The following is a 16,084-nucleotide window of genomic DNA, read 5'->3' as shown; positions in this document are numbered from 1 at the left end:
ACCAAAAAGAGAGTGGTCAAAAAATTAGAGAATTGTTTTATTAAATGTCATCTGCACCTGTTTCAGTTATCATTCAGTATGTTTACCAATGCTTTGTGAATGCCCTAGGTTGTCTGAAAGCTATTGAACTGTGAGCCAACAGCCGTTTCATGGCCATTCTGAAAATTTTTCCTATAATATTAAATACTACAAATAATGGCATAGTATTAAAATAATAATAATCCACATGCAAGAATCTCTATGAAAGGTTCTTGGCTGCAAGAGGTTATAGCTGGTAAGCAGATCTGTAGTTTATTAAGCTAGCACTGTAAATACAAAGCAGTATTGAAACAGCTGGTGTCTCTGTGATCATACCATTAATCTTCTCCAGAGAGAGTGTGACAAGAAGTGATATTCAATAATAATTTTAGAAACTGTTTGCAAAAGCCAATTGATGATGCAATTTGCATGTTATTTCAAAAACTGAATGGATTCTATTCATTTAAATGCATCATAGAATTAAACTGATTTCATCCATGAAATTTATATTATGTTTTAAACTGGAATATTATTTTATTTACATGTAGTAATTAGTTGTCTGCTAAATTCATTTCTGCATTGGCACTGTTAGGTAAATCAAATTTTGAAATTTTTAAAATGACACTTGAAAGTCCAAAAGAACCTGCTTGACAATGGAAGTGATGATAAAAAAGAAATCAAGAAATCAACAGCACATTAAAAACAAAATTAGTCGAGTGTAATCAGCCCTTCAAAACCTTGAATCTGCAGAGGTTAGTGACTATAAAAGTACATAATTTATTGTATGTAGTTTCATAAACACTATAGTTTTTTTTTTCATTTATATACATGTGCGTGTGTGTATGTGTACACAGATGGGTGTTTGAACAAGTATGAGTGTGTGCGTGGAGACCAAGGCTCAGAATTGGATTCTTTCCTCTATCACTCCTCACCTTACTTTTTTGAGGCAGATTTTTTTTTTCACTACTATCTGGAACTCTGTGCCTTGGTTTAACTGGTAGGCCAATGAACTTTGGAAATCTGATTGTCAGTATAATCTCCACTTCCTCAGTTTAGCTGAGAATACAGATGTGTTCTACCATGCCCAGCTTCTTCTTGGATATTGGGGGATACAAATTTACGTTTTTGTGTGCAAGCACCATACTCCATGAGCTCCAGCCCCTTTGGACAACGTATTTTTAGACAAAACTTTAACTTCAGTATATTTGTGGATTTATACAGTAAGACCATATTTCATTGTCCATAGTGAGTTTCTCCTATCACCGGCATCGTCTTTTATGGTACATTTGTTACAATTCATGTGCAATACTTATACACTATATTAGTGAATTACTATTTTTATTAATTAATTAGTATTGATGAAATTCATACTTATTCACATTTTCTTAATTTCAAAAGAGACAATCTTTCTAGAGGACATTTAATTCCTTGTCTCATTTGCTGATCTGGTCACATTAGCTTCTGTTTAGATATAAGACTTGCTCAGATTTTTTTTTTTTTTATTGTCATCTTTGTCGTTTTGAGGGGTACTGGACAGATGTTTGGAATAATATTCTTTCGTTGGGAATTTGTCTAGTGGTGATATGGGGCTTGGAGTAATGCTAGTGCAGGGAAACCATGCAGGCTAAATGGTATTCATAACATATTATACCCAGTGTGCCTAATCTCCGAGTCCCTGTGTCTCTCATTGTGGTTGATACTAATTTAGATCACTTGGAAAATCAGTAGTTGTCAAAGTTCTCCAGTTACTCTTTTCCTCCATGATTTTCATGTACTTTTTGGAATGCAGTCACCACACAAAGCATACATATATGGTGATTGTATGCAAATTCCACACCTCCTGTCCCCAAAGCTGTTCTTTCTAATGGGTGAGGTTTCAGTTTTTATATGCTGCCTCTTTGTAGGTAGACCATCTATTGGAGTGTTTTTTTGTGTGTGGAAGATCTATCAGTTCTCCATTTAAGTCTTAATCATTTAGTGTTGGGAAGGAGTCATGGATATTTAGTTACACTTAGGCTTTCAGTTCATCACCAAAGCTGTTCTTTCTAATGGGTGAGGTTTCAGTTTTTATATGCTGCCTCTTTGTAGGTAGACCATCTATTGGAGTGTTTTTTTTGTGTGGAAGATCTATCAGTTCTCCATTTAAGTCTTAATCATTTAGTGTTGGGAAGGAGTCATGGATATTTAGTTACACTTAGGCTTTCAGTTCATCACTGCTATGTATTTTGCTTTCTCAAGCATTCAACTTGCTGTTGGAAGGACTTATTTGTAAGTGCAATTCCTGGTAGCATAACAGAAACATCGTTGATATTCAGTAAATTATCATTTAAAGTAAATCGAAGTGTAGAAATGGGCTAGTAGACTTCTTAATTTAAAAGAATAATCATACTTTATCCAGATCTACTTGATCCTTATTTGGAGTTCACCACCTACACTCATGTGGGAGTGGGAGGAGGTTTCACAACAAGATAAGAGCATAAAACTTAGATAATGCCAAGTCATGTGGGATTACACAAAACCATCAGTCTTGGTCTCAAGCAAAAAGGATCAATTGACCTGAGCTACATCTGGTTAACTTTGCCTCTTCTTACAGATGTCTGTGTGGCATGGACAGGATGGAGGGTTTGCAGTCAGGTATGGTCACCTGTTCCAGACTATGCCTTTGGTGGCATAGCTAGTGTGACTCAGTCAGGGTCAGGATTGTCTCTCATCAGGGAGTAGGCAGCCTGAGCATAGCTTCATGGAGACAGCCAAGAGCTCAACTGAAAAGAAAAACCTAAGTACTTTTCTCAAGCTTTGGTATCCAACATGATTGCTAGCATTCCAGTCAGCAAAGCAAGATGATCTTAAATTCAGAAGTGTTTTATGACTTGTGCCTCATCTCTTAAAGTGTGAGGAGAAACACAAAGTCTCCTGGCACATGTAGTATGTATAGAAAGGAGTAAGGAATTTGGAGGTCAATGGAGACGTCAATCTATCATAACTACAGGAGGAAAATGCCTCATATAGTTCTCATGGGCATGTTCACTGTTTCTGAAACCAGTGTTCACTTTGTTTTGTTATGAATTATGACAGCAAGTGAAATAACCAAAATTATCATTAAACCATAGTTCAGGAGTTATTTTATCCCAGATGATGATGAAATCACTTAAAATATAAGACAGTAATTTACTCTGCACACATCTTACAGTATAATAAAATGTTAGCTAATGAATACTTTTCTTGAACATGTGCATCCAATATGAATGAGTTCAAGCAACAAAATTTGAAATGTAATAATGATCAGGTCTGTAAAATGAAAGAATTGATTCATACTATAAATTTCATGTATCTGCATTTAGACTAGATACACACAGGAGTTTAGTCTTGGTCAATGTTCAGTAAAAAGGAGACTCTTTCATATAAAGAGGAGCTTTCCAGGGAAATGCTTTTGCAAATAGAAATATGTAGAATTGTAGAGAATACAAATTGCAAAAACAGTTGTTTTAGAGTTTGTGTGAAGCCTCTATGAATTCATGCATGTACAGATCTTTTTGTTAGTGTTATAACTCAAACTGAAAAGTTTTTCTGAAAATAATGTATAAAGTGTAATTAAGCATAGTTCATTGTTTACATTTTATGTTCCAAATACAATCCTGAATGAAACAGTGTCTACCACAAGACTCTTAGAAAGTTGCTTCTGAGTGAGGTAGTGGCTTGTAGTGAAAATGTCTGCAGCTATAGATTCAGGCAACTTTGGTAGATATCCCAGTTCTCAGTCTTTTATAAAGTAGATGTAGATAATTGTTTTCCTCACAAGTATTCCAAGGCTCTGTCCCTCCTTTATGTACCAGAAATAATATGTCTACCTCATAAAATCTGAATGACAATTAAATGATGAATACAATGCCTAACAGCCACAGTGCTTTGCAGACATCAAATTCCTTATTAATATTTTGAATTCTAGGACACCAGCTTCTATTTCTTTAGCTAATGTTTCCCCCTCAATTGCTGCCTTTTGCATTCTAGAACAAAAATGGTCTTTGTACAGTGAATACAACAAAAGATGTCTCTGTGTAGTTTTTCCAGGCCTGAAACTTGCCTTGTAGATCAAGCTGCTCTCAATCTCAAGAGATCTGCCTGCCTCTGGCTCCCAAGTGCTGAGATTAAAGGCATGTGTCACATTGCCTGGCCCAATACATGTAGATATTAACTAGCTGTATATATGTATATATACACTTTTCTCAACTATATTAGCATGAAAAATATTTTCAAGTATATTAAGCTGAAGAACTTTGTTCACAGTATTTCAAGACATTGGTCACATAGGGCAATGGACATTTAATTTACTTATCACCTTTTCATCTTACAAAGAAAGTGGAAACTTGTATTTATAACTATAATGAGCATGTTACTGTATGAGATAAATTCCTACAATTGCTATGAGTTTAGTTCTTCTGGGAATTCAAGATGCTTGTCACAGATACTATGAACAATGACTAAGTCCTTGATGGCAAACTTAAAGACGAAATGTGCCAAATTGATCAATAGATGTTTAGTGTGCAGTTTTTCCATCAGAACATTCCCTGGTTAAATCACTCCAGCAATTCAGCAACTTGCTTTTCCATGAGAACTTGAGAAGCACATTACACAGAATGCATTCATAAGAACTATGTCCACCTACCAAATTCCTTTGTTATCTCTAATGCATGGTGCTAAGAAGGCTGAACGTTTAAACAGAGCTCAGTATTCCATTCATCACCTCATGAAATGATATACACGAGCTGGCATGCCGAAAACTGAATGATAGGCAATGTCTTCAACTTGTGTGATGGACATCTGGTGGTCTGATTGCTGCCCTTTTCATCATAGAACAACAATGGTCTTTGCGTAATATGAGCACAACAAATGACTGCCACAAACTGGTGTTATTACAGGGATTGTTGCACAAACATATACAGACATTTGTTTTTTGAGATAGGGTGTCTCTGTGTTAGAGTGAGTCTGGAATTCAAGTCTTTATTCCACTTCATGGAAGTGCTTCTGGATCTGTTGCTAGGAAAGAGATTAATTAAGAACAATTGAAGTAGTTAGTTGGCACTGTTTCTATCTCCCCAGATATCAACTACTTACTGCTTTTCCAAAGGAACTACTCAGGAAACTCTTAACTGCAAGGCTTACAGCCCTTAAATATAAGACCATGGTTGCATTCACATGAGGAATTCTTTATGATTCATATAGGCTTTTAAATCATGTCTAGTTTCTCCATGCAGTAAGTTTCTCTTTAAATTCTTTGATATTCATGGGGTTAATAATATGTTATATTAACACCGAGTCTTTCATCCGGGAAACTTCAAAGTACTCCTTCTCTGACATGCACTATGGTTATTTAGTATAGCTACCGATTGTTTTTATGGTTGATATCGAACTGAGGAAACATTAAGAAAGATAAAGTATAATTTGGGGTAAATTTTCAAACACACAGCATTTCATCTTAACTAATTCTTTTATCTCTTTAGAGTTTGTGATAAATTAGAAGGAAATGTGCTTCCACTTAACAGCTGGCTTTGTAACATCTGCTTCTCTTAAATTGGACTTTAATGTAAAATAGCTTGTCTTTATTTTAAAAATATATGATAGGGAATATTTTTCTCTCAGACTTAAGGTTTCCTCAGTAAAATTTTCATATATTAATATATGCAAATATATTCTACATTGGCCTTTTAATCCTCTTGGGCAATTACTGAAGTAATTCATAGACCTGTTCTTACCAGTAAGGAGGGATAAATTAAATTTGTCAGGACACCAAAGAAGCATTAGATAAATTATGTTCCATCAACCTAAAAGATAACTAATTCTACAGAAATGAATGTTTATGACTTAACTCTTGGATTAAGTTTATATTGGATTTTGAGGGTGCTAATGAATCCACTGTTTAGCCAGCTCTTATTTAGTGGAGCACACTGTAAAATGCCTTGCCACTCTGCTCATGCATTATCACAGGGATGGAGAAACTAAATTGGATTTCTACATGTGACTAGAAATCTAAGATCCAATCATCTTTTAAAATTCTTTCGTGATTTAAAAGCATCTCTGCAAGAAGCAGCATATGGGAACTAATAAAAATCACAATGTGCCTTGTCACATTACAGAACGGCCTCCGCCACTTATCTTGACACTGTATCGACCTGTCCCCTCACTGCCTTTAATTGTAAAATAAGGACATGACTGAATACATTTGAATACTCTTTTTGGAATGCATTGTTCTTTCAGGTCCTAAAACTTGCCATGGTTGTTTTCTACTGGTCAAACAAACTAGGGTTTGATCATAGCTTACCTCACTGCCAGAGTCAACAACACTGGCAAGTTTGCCAAGGGTGAACATACCACCCAAAACTCTTGGCAGGAAAATGAATGCTCTTCCTCTTTAGCAGTTTAGTCGGAGTAACTGAGAAGGATGACACAAACAATGCAGGCCATTTCTGAGTGGGGACGAATACTTACCCTCATTTCCCTGCAGTTGTTATTTCAGGACTCAGCGTTGGCCTAGTGCTGGTCTTTCTGTTATATGGGGGGACAAAAGTATGAGAATACCAGAAGATGTATTTCCTATGGTCAAGTGTTAAATAAGAGGACTCTGTTTCACACATGAGCATATGAAGGCGAAGTTTATTGGGTCACATAACTTCACAACAACAACAACAATAATAATAATTGAGGCTATAGAGCTTGCAAGATGGCAAGATAGGCTGATTGCCACCATTTGGCTAGATTTTCCTTAACCTGGACAATGTTGTTTTTTTTTTTTCCCATGATGATTTAGAGAGTCAGACTGAACAAAAATTCCACTCAACTGTATTTATACAATGCCGTTTCTTTTATTCTTTCCTTTCTTTCTTTCTTTCTTTTTCTTTTTTTTTTTTTTTTGGTTTTTCGAGACAGGGTTTCCCTGGGTAGCTTTGCGCCTTTCCTGGAACTCAATTGGTAGCCCAGGCTGGCCTTGAACTCACAGAGATCCGCCTGCCTCTGCCTCCCAAGTGCTGGGATTAAAGGCTTGTGCCACCACCACTCGGCTACAATGCCGTTTCTTTAGCAGTTACTACAGAGTTCTTCAATCATCTGGTAGGCGTGGTGTTGGTAACATGTCCATCTGAACAGCACTATGGTTCATTCAATGAAACATACTCTACCCATGGAGCTAAGGAAAAACATATTCAACTCTGGAGTTTGATGAGCTAGAGGATGGGAACAGGACAACCTGCTTGAATTGCACAGGTTGAGTATTAGGGAGGAAGCCTGGTGCCAGCAATGAGTACTGGGCTGGCAGTAGTCATAAATAATCCACTCCCCAGAGGAAGAAGACAAGAGCGTCAGACAGTGAAGCACTATTCTTTCCTGTTTTCCTTTAATTTTTTGAGAATATTAAATCTAAGTACTCTATTTTATATCATTTACAACCCTTCTTCTCCACCTCCAAACTTCCTCTCAAATTATTTACTTCGTGTGTGTGTGTGTGTGTGTGTGTGTGTATGTGTGTGTGTGTGTGCGTGTGTGTGGTTTTTTGAGACAGGGTTTCTCTGTTCGAGACAGGGTTTCTCTGCATAGTTTTGGTGCCTGTCCTGGATCTTTCTCTGTAGACCAGGCAGGCCTTGAACTCACAGAGGTCCACTTGGCTCTGTCTCCTGAGTGCTGGAATTAAAGGTGTGCGCCACCGCCACCCAGCTATTTACTTCATCATAATTATTCTCTCTCTCTCTTCCTCTCTCTCTCTCTCTCTCTCTCTCTCTCTCTCTCTCTCTCTCTCTCACACACACACACACACACACATACACACACACACACACACACACACACACACTCCTATCATACCCCAAAAATGTATATCTAACAAAAATGTATATATAAACCTAGTCTATTTAGTATTGGTCATAGGTATACATATTTAGAAGTACTACTCTCATAGTAGCATATTTTGAGAGTTCCTATTGTTCAGTGTTCTAAGGACACAGATGTCATTCACAGGCAAAACTCCTGTCCTTACGTGGTGTAGTTTCCTGTATTGGGAGAAGCAGAGTCCAGGCAGTATTAGTGCACTTTTCACAATAAGGAAATTATTGGCTTCACAATTTCCTAGAGACTGGCTTTGCTAGATTATTTCATTTCTGACTTGTAGACACCATGTTCTAAATTACTAGAGATTTTTTTAAAATTCCCCTCACAGCTGTATATTGCCAGTATTAGACACCAAATCTCTAAAGGTGTAGTAGTTATATAATTTAAAACACTTACAGTATAGATTATCAGTCTCTGAATTTCACTAGGAAAATGATGATTTCTCATATGCCTTCTGAAGATTTCTTCAGCTGTTCTTTAAAAACCCTTTCTTCCTTTCTTGAATGCTGAGTGTTTCCATGAGAATAGTATGACTTGGTGGCAAAGATAAAGTTAGTTCTTATCCCCTTTTCCCCCTACTCCTCCACCGCCCCGCAGTGCCTCATAGTCCCCATGGCCAGAATGTTTGAAAAAGATGACTCCTTGGTGATCTTGTTAGTACCTAGAAGGATACTTTTTTCTCCTTTTCCAAGTGAATAAAAATAAAGCAATTTTCAAAAATCTTCTGGGCTCTTTGTGAAAGAAGTGCTAGCTGATTTTTACATGTTGAAGCATCAGGACACTTCATTTACAGTGGTTAGAAGGGAAGAAAGTTTTTATGCACACAGGCATCCTGATTAACTCCCCTGTATTAGATGAGCCTAATACTGCAGTTAGTAGACACTCTAATTAGCTATAAAATTTAAGGAGCCTCTCTTATAATAGGTTTAACACCTTCCTGGGATAATGAGCTCTTCCAGAATCCAATTTTTGCATCCTACCCTCCTCCAGGAGAGGAAAAGGGATATAAATTAACATGAAAAAGATGTTTTCTACATATGCCCTAAAAGTCCCTTAGAATGCTAGGAAGGTGTTTTCAAATGGCAGGTGAATATAAAATGCCATTCTTTAAGTATACTCTGCAAAGTCAAAGCAACTCATTTTCACAATTATGTTTATAAATCAAGTCCTAAATGCTTGTGTATTATAGAAGGAAATGCATCTTTAAAACAATTATTGTTAAAGCCAAGTAATATATATATGAAAAGGTATGGTCTAAACTTAAAACTTGTTTGTAAATAAATAAAGATACCACACATCCCTTTATAGAATGTGAAATCATCTTCATGCTGTAGTTTAAAATATACTTGCCATCTTTTCAAAAAAGCAATCTTCCCTCCAAGACAGAGGTTCTCAACCTGTAGGTCGTGACTTTTTGGGAATAAATAACCCTTCCACAGGGATAGCCTAAGACCATTGGAAAACACAGATATTTATATTATGATTTATAACAGTAGCAAAACTACAGTTATGAAGTGACAACAAAAATTAATTTATGGTTGGGGTCACCACAACATGGGGAACTGTAATAAAGGGTTACAGATTTAGGAAGGTCGAGAACCACTGCCCTAAGGCATGAGTTTCATGTTGCAACTAAGGATCTATTGCTTTAAAAGTTGATGGAGAATCTTTCATTTTTATAGTCTGTACAGTGGTTTACAACTAATTTAACATTTTTGAGTTTTCATAGCTTCCACAATTTCTGATATAATTAACTTTCAACATTATAATGTCTTGGCATTCTACTTATCTTTGTTTCTGAGAGACTTGTATCATCTTGTTTCGATGTTACTATAACTCAAAGTTGTTCAGAAAAGTGTAGCAAATCTCTGCAAATTCAATAGCATTTCTGAATTTCTATGCAGTTTCTATGAGGGAAAAAAGAAAATGTTTTCTCCCCTCAGGGATTGATATGACAATTGAGGCTGAAGAGATGACTCGGTGGTTAATAGGGCTTACCATTAGATAGGACTCAAGTTCAGTTCCCAATATCAACATTAGGCAGCTTCTAACTACCTGTAATTGAGCTCCAGGGGAACTGACACCTCTGGCTTTTATAGATACCTGCGATTGTTTACACATATCCATACACATACACACAACTAAAAATAAAATAAATCATTGAATATCACATGACCATGAATTTAAGTATTATACAAGTATTCCTTATTAGGTGTACAAAGTTATTATTCTTTGAATATTATTTTTCTGGTTAGTTCTGAAATGAAAAATATTCAAATATGTGTTCCTTTAATGAATGATTCACCTGGGCAATGTTATAGGTAATATCACTATATTAGGTAATGACACTGTAAAAAAAAAAACATATTGGAGCCGGGCAGTGGTAGCATACACCTTTAATCCCAGCACTTGGGAGGCAGAGGCAAGCGGATCTCTGTGAGTTCGAGGCCAGCCTGGTCTACAAAGTGAGTTCCAGGAAAGGCACAAAATTACACAGAGAAACTCTGTCTCAAAACACAACACAACAAAACAAAACAAAAAAACCCAACCAAACAAACAAACAAAAATATTGGAATAATGTGTTATGGTATGGCAGAGCAAGGTATGAGAATTGAATATACAATGATTTCAAGCTAGTCATTGACTTGGCTCCCATTGTCAAAGCGAAGCAGTTGCAGAAACGTCCACAATGACTGTTTTCAAGGAGATAAATAGCTCCTCACTTGATGATAGCTAAGACCATGACTGAAGTTAGGATAAATGTCATCAATCTTAATTTCTCAGTATTTAGGCACCAAATAATTTTATAATCGTATTTCAGCACATAAAGAATATATAAGTTTCATAGTTTTCATCTAAAACTATTTTTAACAAATACATAGGCTTCGGAGTTTTTACTTAAATTATAAACATGCATTAAAATCAATGACCTGTTGTAATAATTCAGTTGGATTGAAAACCCTGGTTGGTTAATTGGATTATTTGAGTGGCTCATGGAATTAAAATATACTTTAGCTTGTTATCAATAAAATAGGGTACTCAAATACTTTCATATGTCATAAATATATGTTTTTCATATATAGAAAATCATGTGGAATGCTTCTGCTACATAAGTGCTACATAAATAACAATTAGTACCATGGAGATAAAACTTCATTCAATTCTAAATTAAGCTTCCAATTCTGTTTGTAAGAAAGTAATAGCAATGAATGGAACCTGAGAATGTGGAGAGTCTGGGCTTAGCATGGAATTCTGAGGTTCCTGTGTTCTAAAGAGCGAAACTGGAGCAGTTTTGTTCGAGACTCGCAGAGGTGAGGCACAGTGAGACCAGGAAGCAAGTGTTTAGGACACAAGAAACTGAAGCCCAGGCAGAAGGAACCATTTCTGTGGCCCATTTTTGATTTCTGAAGGAGTCTTCTCAGCTAAAGAGCAGGACAAAAAGTTGTTTCAGGAGAACAGGTTCCTGTGACTGCAGAACTTGCTACATTTTCTCCGGCCTTTAAAAAGTGGGGTAAGTATGGGACTGGAGACATTCCAATCCTAATATATGAGAATCATCAACAATCCAGTTTGTGCATATTATGATCCTTCCAAGGCAATAATTCTTTTTTCTCAAACTATGTGTAGAATCATTTCTCAATATTCCCAGAAGATTTGTTCTAAAAGGCTTCCAACTTAAATGTCAAAAACCATAAAAAACAGGCAAGCCCCTTATGTAAAACGACATGATATTTGCATGACCTCTATAGATCCTCTTGTGCAGGAAAAAACATCTCTAGCTTACTTATAGTATTGAATGCAGTGTAATGATGTGTAAATAACTGTTCCCTGCTTAGGTAATAATGACAATAACACAGGTCAGGTTCAGTACAATTGCAACTTTCTTCCAAAATGTCTGTTTGTGGTTAGTTTAATCCACAGGTGCAGAAAACTCTTATTCGATGGCCATTGTATGCCTATGTTTTTTTCTTTCTATGTGTTTGTTAGGCACAATATAGCACAAATAGTCCTTATGTTTGTGCCTAACAATAATTCTTCTTGACTCTGAGATTGTATTAAATAAAATGTTATAAAAATTTCTAATAATCCTTGTAGAGTGCAATCTATTCTCCTTTTGTTAATTTTCTGTTTACATTTCCTTTTTGACAAATCATCATCAGAATGCATATCAGGAATCGTGGCATCATAAGTAAAATATGTAAATTGAAATCTAAGTTTCCATGGCTAAGAAATAATGAAAGTCAAATAAATAAGAAAGAAAATTAAATTAGTTTATATGTTTCACATCACTTCTAACTCTTTTTTTTGAAAAAGATGGGAAGAAATAGATAGATATAAATAAGTTTCATTTTACTTTTACACATACGAAAATTTAACATGAAAATTCAATATTTTTGTTTTAGTAACCTTCAAAAGTCATTTTTTGCTGACTCACAGTAATTTTATATATTTATACTGTACAGTGTGATGTCTAGATTCATCTATACTTTACAGAGTGGAAAAAATTCCTGGTAACTAATATAATACCTAAATACTTAGCAAGTTGTTATGTACAAGACATTCAAAGTCTTCTTTTGGTATTTTGAAAGTGCAATAATTGTTCATTTTTCCCACACTACTGTGCAGCATAACATCAGAATTTATTGGTCCTACTTTACTGCAACATCTGATCTCTCATTAGACCTCTCCGGTTCCTCCTCCCACCTACTTTCCCCACCATCTGGTAAACCTGTGTTCTACCTTCAACTTCTTTGAGGGTGCACATTGTTTAAATTCCACATCAAAGTGCCTGGCTTTCTGTCTGTAGCTGGATTGCTTCACTTCACGTCCTGACCTCCATGCCCATTTGTGGCAGGTAAACGGATTTTAGCTCTTATGACCCAGGACTCTTTTCTTATTTATTCATTCAAAGATGGACATTTAGGATGATTCTACAGCTTATCTGTTACAAATAGTGCTGGGATAAATACCATAGTGCCTCTATCTCTTCACCATATTATTTTATTTCTTTTGAATAAGTATGGATTACACATGAGTTCACTTTAACTTCTTTTTGTTTTGTTTTTTGTTGGTTGGTTGGTTGGTTTTCGAGACAGGGTTTCTCTGTGTAAAAGCCCTGGCTATCCTGGAACTCGCTTTGTAGACCAGGGTAGCCTCGAACTCATTGAGATTCACCTGCCTCTGCCTCCCAAGTGCTGGGATTAAAGATGTGTACCACCGTTGCCCAGCCACTTTAATTTTCTTTTTTTTATAGAAGCCTTCTGCTATCAATTGTTATTGCTATACACCAATATGTTTTGGAAATTTTCTAAAATTATGCATTTGTTTGTGGTTATTTGTTACTTTGAACAGACTTTATTTCATTATCTTTTAAATTACATTTTCAAACCTTTATCTAAAAGTAATCCAGTGAATAATCTCTAAATATGTATGGTATGTTATTTCTTTCCTCTCATGACATAACTGATTTCATTCAGAATATAAGTCAATACTTTTTAGCAAAAGCTTCCAACTTGTAGCATTGGCAATTATAATAATATTTATTTCCTCTGTTTAGCTTTAGAGTTCAATACAACAAATGAAGCATACTACTGAGTTTAAGATGCTCATAAATTCTGCCATAAAATATGTAGAAGTAATTTCTTAACTATGTGATTATCGACACTTTAAACACAGGATACAATGTTTAATGATGAAGTTCATGAATGATAGCAGGCTGCCTGTTGATTTTATTTGTAAATATGAAAGAATTTAGAAAATATTCTTTTCTATTACAGTATTTGTGAACATAAACATTAATGCCTCAGAGACAATTTTTAGTTGAAGTTTGAGTAAATCTTGATTTATTTTCATTATCTAATAAATTATTTTTCTTCGATTTTATATATTCAATAATGACTTATGATTGATCATCTTGCATCCAAAGTCATTTTGAAAATATGGGTTTGAATTGGGTACTTTTTATTTCAAAATATTGTTTATATACACATCTATTTTCTTACCTTTAGGAAACTGTCAGATATTCATTATCAATTCAATGGTAAATAAAGGCCATTTGATATTTACATGAACTCGACTAGTCAATGAAGATAAAGTTGACTAGACTAATAATATTTTTCTGGGGATAAAAAGTAAATAAACACAGAATTAGAGAAACTCTGTGGGATGATTTAGAAGGGGAAACAGAATCAATAACCCTTGTGTGAAATGAGTGACAGACAGGTCAAGAGAGGACCAAAGAAGAGGGGAATATCCCCCCCCCTAATAAGAGTACCTGAGACATGAGAAATAAACGAGTCCTTGAACAATCTGAAGTTGAAGAACAAGTTGTCTACTGTCTAAAAAAGTACAGATGAGCTTTGCTGGCTTGTTACATTTTGGAGTGATGCTTGAGTGGGTAGGAAGATGAGCACTGAGAAAAAGTCCCACGCTGTAGATTCTCAAAGGATAGAAAAAAATGCCACTGGACTCAGAATATATCCCGGAGAGACAAGAATGCAACCTTTCGGTCAAGCGCAAAACTTGGTGAGGTTCCTGGCAACCTTTAAAGGGTGAGGTTCCTGCCTCTTATTTCCAGTGCGCCCTAGGGACGACAGACGTTAGCCAAGAGCACAAACACTTCCATCTCCAGTTCCTAATCACGGTCTGTCCATGTTAATAACCCTTGCTTAAAATCAAAGAGGCAGGCGAGCTGTCCGTTCACTGTTAGAGTAAATCGCCTCCACCAGGTAACCAAACTGCTTTTCATTTTAATCATGGGACCTCTTCTGTCTTTGTGTATGTGTTTTGTTGTGGTGGTGGTTGTTACTGTTATTTTTTGTGGAGGTTTGGTGAAGGTCCTTGGGGATCCTGGCCCTGTAGGTGTTAGAGAATCTGGTTGATTGAGAATAGAAATGGTTGAGAGCATGGAAAGAGAAAAGAAGGCGATGGTAGAGGAGAAAGCAGCCATGAAGAAAGACACTATCTCAGATTTTTATTGGTGCTTATGGTATTTTTAACCCTTTCCAGATTGTGCACTTTAAGTTGTTTTGTATGTATGAATGTAAAATAATTAGGTTTGGATTTTTGCCTCAGTTCTGTGCATCAGTCCTAACCATTTGATTACTAACAGAGGTGCAAGTACCATTTAAACATTTGCAAAAGGTTCGTGAGACTGTGACCAAACACAGTTGAGAAGAATCTCTAAGTCCTCATAACATAGTCTTTTGAGGAGTTTTTAAGCCTTTCCCTTAGCTCCGAGCTATTCACTTAGTTTTCTGTGTATGCATAATTTAGCAAACCCAGTAAACTACGTGACCCCCTAGTGTCGCTACCATGGCTGAAGTTCCTGGCTTAGATTAGCCCATGGTAAGTACTGATTGAGGTTCCTGCTCTCCTTCCTTATTGCAAGAGAGGAGACTGAGTAGAGGAAAGCAAGGCCACCTTATTCATTATGTATAGCTCATTAGTTCCCTGTCAACTTCCCTTTGCCTTTAATCAATTGAAAGAAAACAGCCTTACAGATTTTTAGGAGGAAACACATGGGGCTGTAGTTCATCAGCACTGTGTGAAGTTAAATTTAAAGGTACAGGCGACCTTGACTGTGAGTTTTCACCATGTTGCCCCAAATACATCCTGTGATCAATAAAAGGAATGGTATTCCACCCCCTCATAGCTCACCTCTGTCTGTGCTTTCCAAACAACAGTTAGTCACCTCTAAAACATGTTCCCCTTGCAATAGACTCCAATCTTTGCTATACATTTCACAGAAGAAAGACAACACATCTCATTAGTGAAATATGCCTGTAAAATAATGAACTAATCAAATTAGTCATTCTAGAAGTCTGGTTGTTCTGAAACGTCTGTGTGAATGCTGCATTGTTTCAAAGGGGTTGCCCTGGGGGAGGTTGTATTTATTGAGTGAGTGTTGCCTTTCATGGAGGTTCTTTCTGTTATCGCCATTGGATTAATACTGTTTAGTATTTATTTTAGAGAATTAAAACAAAGTTAACAAACAGTGTTTGACATCATCACTCTATTTTTTTTTCTGTATGCATTTGTGGATATCTTGGGAAGTGTAATAAAAAAATTACAACTAGGTTAATACTGAATTTGATACTGCCTATGATTTTATACTGTTATATGAGGTTAGAATGCAGCCAGAAATGATCTATCTTAGAGACCGTAGCTCACTTCATTACAGAGATACAGATGT

General features: G+C 36.0%; 1 protein-coding gene across 3 annotated transcripts in view; it reads left to right on the top strand.

The window, feature by feature from the left end:
* The window catches only part of Alcam (activated leukocyte cell adhesion molecule), a 185,126-nt gene that overhangs the window by 42,660 nt on the left and 126,382 nt on the right, over positions 1-16,084 (top strand). The window contains exon 1 of one of the 3 annotated variants that reach the window (XM_036203493.1): positions 14,596-14,618. The exons of the other annotated variants lie outside the window; for them this stretch is intronic. The gene's annotated coding sequence lies outside the window, so the exon portion shown is untranslated. Of the gene's footprint in view, positions 1-14,595; positions 14,619-16,084 lie in introns of those variants that run through there. 3 annotated transcript variants of the gene reach the window in all.

This window comes from Onychomys torridus, chromosome 12 (genome assembly GCF_903995425.1).
Source record: "Onychomys torridus chromosome 12, mOncTor1.1, whole genome shotgun sequence".
In the NCBI taxonomy this organism is placed as follows: Eukaryota; Metazoa; Chordata; class Mammalia; order Rodentia; family Cricetidae; genus Onychomys; species Onychomys torridus.
This window is presented reverse-complemented; position numbering and strand designations above follow the sequence as displayed.